Genomic DNA, 12,801 nt, shown 5'->3' with positions numbered 1-12,801 from the left:
AAAAAGAAAAGAAAAGAAAAAAAGAAAGAAAATTGCACTGGTTTAGAAAAGTGGTAACAGCAGGTTCCCCTCTAGGGTCCACGGTTTCCACAGACCCAGGTGGCAAATCTTCCACTATCAGGCCTAAATCAGCCCCTACTTAGTGGTCCGTGAATCTAATTAGATTGCCTGTTGGTTAGCGCAAGCCGGAACTGCAGCAGTGGCGCTTTCTCCTTTTCGTCCAGTCCAGGACCGAAGTTCAGAACAGAGCTTCTGTTAAGGCAGAGCTTCCCATCTCGCTTAACTTGGGTACTCACCCAGATGCAGGCTTCCTACGGGGTTCCAGACCCTGCCAGCAGGGGCAATCCATTTAAGCCACCGTACACTTCCCCGTATTGGCCTTAACCACCTGCTGAGTCCTGGGCACCACACGCGATTCATTCGCTCATTCTAGATACTGCAAGTGCCCGCTTCCTTTATCCACACGCTCTCTGGGCCTGCACTCACCGGGCCCATGGAAACTGCCAAGTCCTACTGTAATGTCGCCTCCACTTCCACTTTCTCATTTAACCTCTTTCAGCCTGTCACACGTATTTTACGACCTCTCTTTGACAAAAGCTTTGTAAGGTGTTGACTCAAAGCCAATCTCATGTTTCCCCTGGGATAGTCTACAAAATGTTACCTAATTAATCTTTTTTTTAAGATTTATTTTTTTACCTGTGTGTGTACACACATGTGGATATGTGTGCGCGAGTGTCTATGGCTGAGGACCCCCAGACATAGGGGGGTCTTCTCTTTTGCCTTCCTCCCTAGATGCAGCCACTGCTACAAACTGGCTGTGTGTGTCCAGGTCTCTCTCTAAAGTTTTTCTCCATCTGATGGGTGGACATTTTTACAGTGAGGCTTGTGATTTGTATGTATTAATAAAGTTGAACAAGCTCTCATGCTTATGAGTCATTTACATTGCTTTTATGTTAACCACATGGCCATGCCCTTGGCCCACTGTCTTGGCTGGAGTCTCTGTCTTTGAATGCTGAGCCCATAGGTAATAAATGACTGCCGAGTGTGAGGCGGCATTATCTACACTGGTCCTGAAACTGTAGCTGAGCTTTGATTGGAACTTTCAGAAGTCACCTGCTTATGCTTTTTGTGTTCTTTGCTAACATACTAACCCTGTGAGTCACAAGAGGAAGTGTCTGTTGGCCAGTTGATTGCTTCTATAGCAATTCAACACATATAATCGTAATTATCATTAGAACTATATGTGTATATGTATATACAAATATATATTGATATATTCAGAAGTCATGTATATCTGATGTCACCCAAGTAGTAAACTTCTTCTAGATAAGTTGCAAACAAATTGGAGGACAGGCTTTGTAAAGTTGGCATAATACGTAAACTCTAACGCACAATTTCCAAGCAAAGATGGTTATACATTTTGCAGCTCACAGTTCCATCTCATGGAAGTATTATATGAAGATGGCTAAACCCTATAGAAGCTTCCTGCATACTGGTGGTTTCAGCAAGAATGGTCCCAAGCTTTACTATCGAAGGTTCTTTTGTTATATATGTATTATTTGTAGTGTTTGGATTTAAAAATAGAGTGTGCACCTTAAAATTTAATTATGTGTGTGTGTTTGTAAGTATGTATGTATGAACGTATGTATGTATACCACATGCATGTAGTGAAGGCCTGCAGAGGTGAAAAATGGGCATTGGATTCTCTGGAACTACAGTTGGAGACAGTTGTGAGCCACGTGATCTGAGTGCTGAGAACCAAACCCAGGTCCTGTGCAAGAGCAGCAAGTGTCTTAACTGATGAGCCATCGCTCCATCCCTCTAAGATATGCACCTTTAAAAAAGTAAGGATGTTCTCTTCTCCATCAGTTCAAAATGTTTCTTAAACAGTTATTGTAGGCAGGGAAAGTATCTCAGTTGATAAAGTGCTTGCCTTGCACTGTAAAGAGGTGGCTCACTTCTGTAATCCCAGCACTCGGGACCTGGAAGGAGGTGTCAGGAGTTTGAAGTCATCCGCTACATCAAGGCATTAAGTAAAATTGAGGCTGGCTTAAAAAAGATGCAGATCACAGCACCAAATCTTCTGCAGAGACATTACAGCTCTCGGTTTAGGTTTTAATGGGACTCCCAAGTGTGTGAATGAGTGGGTCTCTGACTCCTGTGCTTTCTTTTGGGGACTTTTCTTTCTGTTTGTTTGCCTTGTTCAACTTTGATGTGATGATTTTTGGCTTATCTTTCTATATTTTATTTTCTTATCTTTTGTTGTTATCTTTTAGAAGCCTGCTCTTTTCTAATGAGAGAAAGACAGGGAATTAACCTAAATGAGAAACAAGGTGAGGAAGAACAGAGGGAGGGGAAACTATAATCAGGATATATTGTATGAGGAAAAAAATCTATTTTCATTAAAAGGGTGGAATAGTTACAGACAACTGTAAGATAGAAACTCTGAAAAGCCTAGAATTAAATGGTTTGCCTTGCTTAAATTTTACATGCAAGTACATGCCAATTTTATAGTAAATGAATATATTTACTTAGGGAACAGAATTAGGTAGAAGAAGCAGAATCAAAAGCAATATTATAGCAATAGTATTTATTAAAGTTATGTACATGCAGACAGAAAGGATAAACATTTCAATGCTAGCCAGTGTTAATGTTAAGTCATGAGTCTCCAGTGTTTCTCCTTCAGTGTTCTTTGATTGTCCATATCTTATCCTAACATATTTTCGTTGTATTAAACAAGATTTTGTTTAATGGCAAACACCTTCGCTTTTTGTTTTTTAAGCAATGTTTATGAATATGAGTGTTTTGCCGACATGTATGTCAGCGCATCAGATGCATTTTTTGCCTGTGAGGGCCAGAAGAGGGCATCGGCTTCCCTTGAACTGGAGTTGCAAACGGTTGTGAGCCACTACATAGGCGCTGGGAATCGAACCTGGTTCTTCTGAAAGAGTAATCCTCTCAGCCATCCTTCCAGCCCAGCACTTTAAAATAATGTTCTTTTCGCTAATACAAAGGAAATTTGCTGGCCAAAGACCGTGCGGTTCCACTGAGATATGAATTTGTTCTGGCAGGATGAATACCCAACAACTGACCAGGCATGTTTTCAATCTTGCACGATCTCTGTATTTAAGTTCAGGCCTGAGTTTGTTTCTCACTGTGTGGCAATACTCAAGGCGTTGTTACCGTGTAGAGCCAGAGCAGCGGGGAGGAATCCACTACCTCAAACAGCAGTCACCTGCTTATCAAGGATGCGGTTTCTAACCACAGACTTCAGAAAGCTGCTCTGAAGCCTAAGCTGAGATCTTTCTGAGCCCTGGGCTCCTCCTTTCTGTAAAACAGGGTGACACCTCCCTGTCTATTATAATGACCGTCTCTGGAAAGTTAATGAAAAGAGCATAAAACTACACTGAAGGCTTGAAAAGTTACACAAAACAGGTTGATAATATGATTATGTAGTCCATAGAGACTGAGATAGAAAGACAGGCTACCCTAAGCCTGATGAAGTGGCTCACACCTACACTCTCAGCACACAGGAGGCTGGGACAGGAGACTGGGTTACAAGCCAGCCTGGCCTAGACAGTAAAACCCTGTCTCAAAATGAGACGGCTAGAGTGACGAAAATAATCCTCTAATCTTTCCCCTGAATCATCATTCTGAGAAGTCAAAAGTGTCATGGGAACTATTAAGAAAATAATAATCATCATCCCAGGATCATAAGCAAGCTGTAATTCCCTTGAAAACTTATTACAGAGCTGACACAACACTATTGCTCTGTATGCCTCTCAAAAGCAGAGAGTTTGCCAAATCGCTAATCCAATTGTTATCACTGTAGGAAGAAACCCTCAATACTTTCTTGGGAAGAAACAGTTTCACCAAGGAAATCATTATTATAAAGATCGTTATCACAATCTTTACAGTCCACAGACAATGCTTCGAGTATCCACAAAGTAGAGATCTCAATCAAGAGTGAAATTAACAAAACCATCAAACAGTCTCTTTTCCTATGATCCCTTTAAGGCAGCATGTATAATAAAAACAAACTTATACAACCATTAAATATCAGAGAAAGTAATAATATATTTTAATGTTTAGTATATTTATTGTATAAGTACATGTTAGTCATTCTTCTGTTACTATAACAAATAAAACCTGAGTTGATCAAGTTATAGGAGGAGAAAGGTTTTACTTTGGCTCATGGCTCTAGTTCATGACCAGGTTGAGCCATTGCTTTTAGGTCTCTGTTGAGAGCAAAACCAGAGAGCTTATTTATGGCAGAGCAAAATTATTTACCTCAGGCCAAGAATCAAAGAAAAGGAAGAGGTCAGAATCCACAGTCTCCTTCATGAACACTCCACTGACCTAAAACCTCCTCACTAGGTTCCATCTCCCAATTGTCCCACTGTCTCCCAACAGTCCCACACCAGGACTCAGTCCTTTAACACACGAGCCTTTGGAAGCATTCAAGATCCAAACTATAGCACATAAATTATGGCCCTGGAGCATTGTAAGATCTTACACCACCAAAAATGTTTTCTTCAAGCTGTGCTCAGTGGCACACACCTGTCATCCCAGCACTCGGGGAGGCAGAGGCAGCTGGATCTCTGAACTCGAGACTTGGTCTACAAAGCAAGTCCAGGACAGCCAAGGCTGCACAGAGAAACTTGTCTAAAAAAAAAAAAAAAACCAAACAAAAAAAAATTTTTTTTTTCTTCAAAATCAGTATGCTTTCCCACCACAAAAAAACCTGGAGACTATCTCTCTTCACTTCCACAAACAAGAAAGAATTCAGAACCTCGACTATTTGATCCTTGGCCTCCACAGTCATGTGACCCCACTTTTATTGCTTACAAACAACATGGTCTATTGTGTTATTCTGTTATTTAGTAGCAGCCGGAAACACAGAGCCAAGCCCTGAGCACCCACTTCCTGTCACACGTATCTATGTTCACAGGCAAATGGCCCATTGTCTCAATATTCTGTAAGCTTCAGAGGAGTGGGGAGTTTACTTTCTCTTCCTTCCTTTATTACTCTTTCATTTTATGGTACTAATAAAGGTAAGTCAACACTTTAGTCAAATACTCACAGTTCAGCATACGGAGTCCCCTGGACACTAATTGCACAGACTGTCAGTCACGGTAGGTGGTTGACGTCACAGTTTGCCCTGCTTTGTAAGACTATAGCTTATCCCCAAATGATCACATTAAAAATGCTCACAATTTTGTTGGAAATAACCTGCAAACGCTATACAACCCAGTCTGTGCCTCATTAACTTTTTTCTTTCTTCTTGGCTTTCATTGACTGTTTGCTATCTCAAAACAACACTACAAAGTTTGCTGAGAAATGAAGGGGAGAGAGGAGAGAGGGAGGGGTGAGATACCGAAGGCCAGTGAGTTAGTACAAAAGGAAACACACCTCCTTTTAAGCCTGACTACCTAAACTCAATCTTCAGGACCCACGTAAAGGTGGAAAGAGAGAACAAAGTCCATACACACATTAATACCAAACCACACACACATTAATAACAACGAGCTTTTTAAAGAGAGAAAGTGAAGCCAAATCTGACAGTGTGGTATGTACATAGGACAGTACTGTTCAAGTTGCAAGAATCACAAAAATCACCCCAAATCGCAAGATCTGAAACACAATAGAGGAAATGAACTTTTTGGAAGAGGAAAAAGCGTAAACCAAAATAACAAACAAACAAAAAACAAAAACAAAAAAAAGTAACTAATGAAGAAAAGGTCAAGAGTCCCTCCCTTTCCTCCTCCACTGCTCTCTGTCTCTGTCTGTCTGTCTCTCTCTCTCACTCTCTCTAGTGTGTGACATGTGTTGTATGTGTTTGTGTACAATTTTGAATCAAGGGCTCACTATGAGGCCCAAGCTAGCTGTGAGTTTGTGGTATCTTTCTGCATCAGCCTCCTGGGTGCTGGGATTACAGGCACAAACCACTATCCTGGGCTTCCGTACCTTTAATGCCTGTTTTCAGGAACTGAGTTGTGTACTTTTAAATTTCTTATAAGGAAGCACTAACCCCTAGAACCCATGACTTTGGATTGGAGGCGGAGCCTGTGATTAGTTAAAAGGTGGACAGATCGGCTCGTTCCAATCTCTTGGGTGTCCTTGGAAAATAAAGCAAAGACAACACAGACAAAGGAGGGAGGTGCATGAGAGGAATGACCGCGTGAGGAAAGAGCCACACGATGCCTACCTGCCAATCAAAGGCAGCAGCTTTACAAAAGACTCAGACTGCAGACATCTTCATCTTGGACCTCCAGCCTCCAGAAGCATGAGATGCTGTGTTCTGTCGTGGCGGCTGCCCAGCCTATGGACCTAACTGTCTCACATCTTCCCTTGGGCCTGCGGTCACCTGAGCATTATGTACAATGCCCACAGGCGTGCAAACAGTAGCTACATTGCATTGTCTAGAACACAATGACCAAAATATCTGCCTGTTCAACACAGACACAGTGTTTGAATACTTTTGCTCTGCAGCTGGTTGGCTCTGGCTGCCTTTTGCTGTGGTCCCTCAAGTAGACTGATTCGGTCAGATGTAGGACAGTGGGCATTGATGTCTCCTCCTCTGCATCAGAGTCTGAAGAACTTACCATCAATGCATAAGTCATTGATACAGTGGTCCGCGTGTGTGAGCCCCTTTTTCACCAGACTTTAGAACAAGCATCAGTGAGCTCCCATTTTTATGTCTTTATAACAGTGGCTCTAAACCCTCCTAAATGCTGCGACCCTTTAATACAGTTCCTCATGTTGTGGTGATCCCAATTACAACATTATTTTTGCTGCAAATTCATAACTATAACTTTACACTGTTATGGATCGTAATGTAAAGATCTGATATGCAAGCTATGTGATCATCAAACCCTGTGAAAGGGTCATCTGAGCCCCCGGGGTTGTGACCTGCAAGTTGAGAACTGCTGTTCTATTACTTGTACGGAGCCCAGCCCATAATAAGCCACCAACTTTTTCTCTTGGCTTTTGTTGTTTTATTTTGCTGCACAAATACTACATGTGAGTAAGTAAAATATACATCTATATGCAGAGCTCCTTTAAAGGTTGTGTTTGGATGATTATGACCCTTCTGTGGGTGTGAATCACATGGTTATTGCTCACCGTCTTCCTAGAGTAAGATGATCCTGAGAAGACTCGGAGTGCTTTCCAAAGAGAATTTGTTAAATTTATAAGTTGATTTTAGAAGAACTGACATGTTAACATATCAGTGTTTATCATCCAACAAGAGACATATTCTTGTTTTATATTTTTTGTAATTGTCATTAAATGTACTTTATATATTAAATTTTCATTTTTATAAAATATGCTATCACATTATCTAATGAGTCTTTAAAAAGTTACGGATTTATATTTTATTTTGTGAACTATCATCTTGCTAACCTTATCACTTTTTATGGTTTTGAAATTAATCCATTTGAGAACTTAGGACCTACAATCATATTTTCCTTTGATAAGTAACTTCAAAACTTTTAATCTCACACCCAGGCATGGTGGCACTTACTTTTGACTTCATCACTCAGGAGACAGAGGCAGGCAGGTCTCAGAGTTATAGTCCAGCCTGGTTTACGCTCCACGCAGTGACATAGTAAGTCCCAGACCAACCAAGTCTACATAGTGAGACTCTGTTTCAAAAGTTAAAAAGAAAAAAAGAAATCTTAATCTTTATTCTTTTCATTGTTTTGTTGTATTGGATGGGACAATATTAAACAGTAAATATTATATCTAGAACTCTTTCAGTATCTAGATTTTTTATTACTGCCTATTAATTTCATATACATTTTCTATTGCATTGAGTTTCTTTACTCATCATTTTATCAAAGATAAATAAGGCACTTTATTAATTACTTTCTTATTGACTGCGTAGATATTGCCAAAGCTCAAGCTGACTCACACTTTAACACTTGGAAACTGTCAGGTACAGTAATGAACATTTTACTGCAAAGGATAGGATTCCCAAATTATCATCATTCAAATTCGTGGCAGGGGTTGTATGTCAATTTCCCCTTGTGCGATCTTTGTGCTCTACTAGAATTGTTTTATGATCAATATCTGTGAATGCTCCCAGAGAGAGGAAAGGAGGCATTTCGTAATGGATGCAGGTGCAGGCGGCAAAGATGCGGTAGGTTAAGCACATTTAAGTCTGACACTCCACGCTCACCTTCCTCTGCTCAGTGGCTGAGTTAGCAACGACGCTGTCGAGTGAGAAGTGGCCTCACGAATTAGCTGATAATAGACTAGGTAGCTTAGAGGATGTATAAAGAGAAACACCAAAATATAAAAAGCCAGTAACTGGGCATATGTCTTAAAGCTTTGTTTAATAACATTTAATTTTCTAATATAGAATAAATTACTAAAACCTGAAAACATGAAACCATAATAAAAAATAATAAGAATGATCGTTGGCAGTTTTTAAACAAACAAAAATAAAATTGTGGTAGTAGTTAAAAAGGGTTATTTGTTTAAGGCCTAATTGAAACACACATGCTTGTGGCAGGCAGTTAAAGACGTAAGGCTGGGAGATGGCACAGCAAGTTGAAGAGATTGTGGTACAAAAGTAAGGACCACACCCCCCTCCACAACACACACACATACACTGGCACACACATACAGGCACACACACATACACAAAGGCACACACACACACATATACAAACACACAAAGATGTTGTGGTAAGATTCTGGCCCTCACTGTAAAGAGGCGCTACCCTGCTGAGTCACTTCCTCCCCACAGACCACTGTCTTCACCTCTGACTGGAGGATCAGGTTGTCATAAAAGAACTTATATAACCACCGAACACTTGAATGCTTCCAACTGAAATTTATGTGTTCACACTTAATCTCTTGTTACCGTTCATGTGTATTTGATGCCCAATCTTCAAATATTGTAAAGAGAAATTAATATTTAATATTTCTTTAGGAAAAGTATGCGCCAGTCATGATTATTGCATTTGACTTCTAAAAGCAATTTTTAAATTCACACACACACAAAAAAAAAACCCAGTCATATTTAGAAGGCTATAAAATTAAGATTAGCAAGATTATGAGACCTTTATTTGTTGTTCTTTTTAACTGAACTTCACAAATCTGAATCAAAAATGCAGAGACTCTAGAGATTCAATTATCAGCTCTTTCTAAAGGGTCTCTATCATGGGAACTACCACAAAAGCAGGCACATTTGTAAATAAAAACACATGTCAGCGCAGACTTAAAAGTAAATGGAACCACTGGCTTCTTACCTGTGCTTGTTTAAATGAGATATCTGTCTTTCTGCAGTGCCAATCAGTGGTGCATCCAAAACACATGCAGATATATGGTTACTCTTGGCATTGTCGAAATCCAGATAAAAGTTTTCTTAAGTACTAAATATGAGGTTGTTTTTTTCCCCTCTCCTTAAGCAGCACAAATGGCTCGTTTATTAATTATTTCCTCAGAAAGAAAGTTCCGTGGCATTGGCAGGGGAGGATGTTTGTGGCTCAGTCCTGGATTTGCGGATTTGTGTGCAGATGAAAATAACAGCACCCAAGTCATCCTTATCCTTAGCTTGAACCTGAGCTCATTAATATGTATGTGGCTGATAATAAAAAAGCGCTTCTCAAAGCGATGTCTCTTAGGATGTTTGAAAGTTAAACCAAAAGAAATACTATCTAATAGATTTTATTAAGACAGCACTGCCAGTTTTCCCCAAGTTTGTCTTGAGGGTTAAATTGAGACACAGTAAAATGTGGGTATTTGTGGAAGTCCTTAAAGGCTGGGCGGGTTGTTACTATAACTTTTAACAGACAAGTGCCAAGGGAAAACTATTTTACAGTAATCACGCGTGCCCTTACAAACTTGCTTGATTCCTTTCAGAAACTGACGATACCCATTTCTGGCTTAAAATATACATTTCTAAGATTATCTTGGGACAGTCTTTTCTCATCCTACTTCACACAGGGAAGATGTAACTAATATAAATACAACACACACATGAATGCAGGGGGTGCTCTCCTCATAACTTGCCTGTCATAGGACACTTTAAAAAAAAATGGTAGGGGCAGTCTCTCCTGAGCACTGTGATGAACAGGGAGGCTAGAAATTTTGTCTGTATATATGAAACATAGGATAGGAAGTTTTCCCAATCGACTCCAGTTCACAGGGGTAAGACTACTACTATGCGCTGTTTCATTTTCCCCACCAGAGAGTGATTAGCTTGCTCCAGTCTACCTATCGCTGAGTTTCTTTTCCTGGGACCTGCAGTAACCTTGACTGACAGCAAGAACACTGCCGCATGGATTATCTACTTAACAGGTTACTTTCAACCAGGCTCTCTGTCCTGCTTTGTCAGCTTCCTCTAAGTCTTTATAATCCTATTTAAAGTGCCTGTCACTATAGACGCTCATTTGCATGAAACTGATTGTTTACATATTTTCGTGGTTGAAAAAAAAAAAAGATGTGATTTGAGAAATTCTGGCTCTTGACTCTGTGTTATTAAGTATTTGATAACCCGTCTCCCAACCCACCAAAACCTTCAGGCAGCACAGCCTGTTAACGACTTCTCTGTCTTTATGGTCACAATTAAAAGTTGTGTAATCAATTACTTAACAGCTAAAAAATTATCTTCCCTGTAAGAACCATAAACCCCCTGAGTCTAGGACCATGTCCATTACTTGTCTATTACTCCACAGGCAGTGAATGGTTCATTACAATGTGTAATTATTCATTCAAAGCACAGAAGCACCAGGCTCCCTTCTAAGCACTAGGAAGCTAAAAGCTGACAAAACTACATTTCTACCCTTATGGAGCAAACATTCTGATGATGGGGAGGAAGAACAAATACAGTAGGGAACACATAAGCCAGGCATGATCTGCAATGTGATAAAGGGGGAGAAAAATGACACGAGGGGGTGTCCAGGAGCAGCTTCTTTTAAGGGACATCTGAACCATGTCCACTTCCCAGGGAAAAGCAGGCTTCTGTTGGGTTGTCAAAGAGAAGCAGAAAAGCCAGCATCATAAGCAAGAGAAAGAGGGAATTGGGGAGCTGTGGTCTGAAAAGGAAGATATGGCTGGGACCAGTTAGGAGACTGTGGCAGCAATTCAGTAAGAGGTGACAGTCGCTCTAACAAGGATGGTGGGAGTCAGGGTGGGGAATGGGGTTAGATCTTACATAGATTTAAAGCAGAGGCAAGCAGATTTGCTGACTGATTGGATGTGCGGTATGAACGAAAGGATGGATTCAAGGATGGTGCCAGATTTGTTTGGCCTAAAGCAATTGAAGAAGAGATGATTTAGTTTGACACAATGGAAAGACCATATGTGTCTCCTAATATTCACTAGACTAAAGAAAGACTCTTCATTTTCTTATACATGCTTTAGTAACTAGGGTCAACCCAGAAGAAATAAAAACTGCAGCTCTGAATGCAACCAAGTGTTTGGAAATCAAGCCTCGTATTCCAAAATTAATTGTGTTAAGGAAGAAAGCAAAGTGAGTGTTTTTACATAAAGCCAACTAAGTGTTGGCTTTGCTACAACTAAGTGTTGTAGCAAAAGCACAACCCATCAAAATTTGTAGGATGAAGGTGTGTGTGGCATTTGAAGTTAAATATTAGCCTCAAATACTTCCATAGTTTTTAAAGACATTTTCATTTTAAATCTCTCTCTCTCTCTCTCTTTGTGTGTGTGTGTGTGTGTATGTGTGTATGTGTGTGTGTGTGTGTGTGTATGTGTGTGTGCCTATGTGTCTATGTGTGGGTTTATTCTATTTACCATGCATGTGTAAATGGTTACACCTATAGTCAAGGGCTGGGGAATGTATATATTTTATTTACTTTATTCTACCAAATACAAATGGTTGTACGCTGCCAGATGTGAGTGCTGGGAACTAAACTCAGGTTCTCTCCAAAACAGTATGTGCTTTTAACTGCTGAGCCATCTCCCATACCCTCAAATACATATACTAAGAGACAATAAGTGTTTAAAATCAATGATCTGAAATTTCACATTGAAAAGTACAAAATTATCATAAATTAAATCCAAAGTATAAAGAGGAAAGTATTCAAAATAAGAGCAGGAGACAATGATTTTTAAGTCAGCAAAGAAAATTGTTTCTTAGGAAGATTCTTAAAATAGGTAACTTCTTAAATAAACTGATTAGGGATGTTGACAGTTAATAAACTAAGAGCTGAACACTAGTGCTATAAATTAATATGTCTACAAATTGCCCTCCCTCCTATCAGCTACTGTTCCCTCTGCATTGTCACCAGAGAACTGCAAATTCCCCCTTAATGTGGCAACTTGGAGGTTAAAGGTTCACACAGGAGGCACTCTCCAGACCTGCCGAAGCTCCAAGACAGTGTGGCTTTGCTTCCTCCAGCTCTGAGGCATCTGCAGTCTTTAGTTTTCACAATCATTGCTGGGTCTAGTGGCCTTGCACGGAGACCAGTAGTGTGAGTCTACCACTAGTGGGCCTTGTTTACTGTCACATTCTAAGTATTGCATCACAAGGGGACTTCCCAAGGTCAAGAGTGGGCTCACTGGAGATTTTTAAATGCTGTCCTTCCTAGAATTAAATAACAGATTGTTGAATGGGGATAACACCAGCTCCCAGCTGATGCACTAATGACATTCTGTGTGATATCCACATATCTGCTCATCTAGAAATAATTGGTGAAGGAAAATTCATGATCAATTTCTGCCTAGGCTACCCTGGGCTTGAGACAGCAGTGATCTTAAGCAAGTTTGAATTTTTTTTCCCAGAAAGTTTTCTCACATTTTCAGAACTGAGATAAATAAGGATGATAA

The sequence above is a fragment of the Psammomys obesus genome, unplaced genomic scaffold (genome assembly GCF_907164565.1).
Source record: "Psammomys obesus unplaced genomic scaffold, mPsaObe1.curated_primary_1811, whole genome shotgun sequence".
NCBI lineage: Eukaryota > Metazoa > Chordata > Mammalia > Rodentia > Muridae > Psammomys > Psammomys obesus.
The sequence above is the reverse complement of the archived record's forward strand: the minus strand, read 5'-3'. Positions refer to the sequence as shown.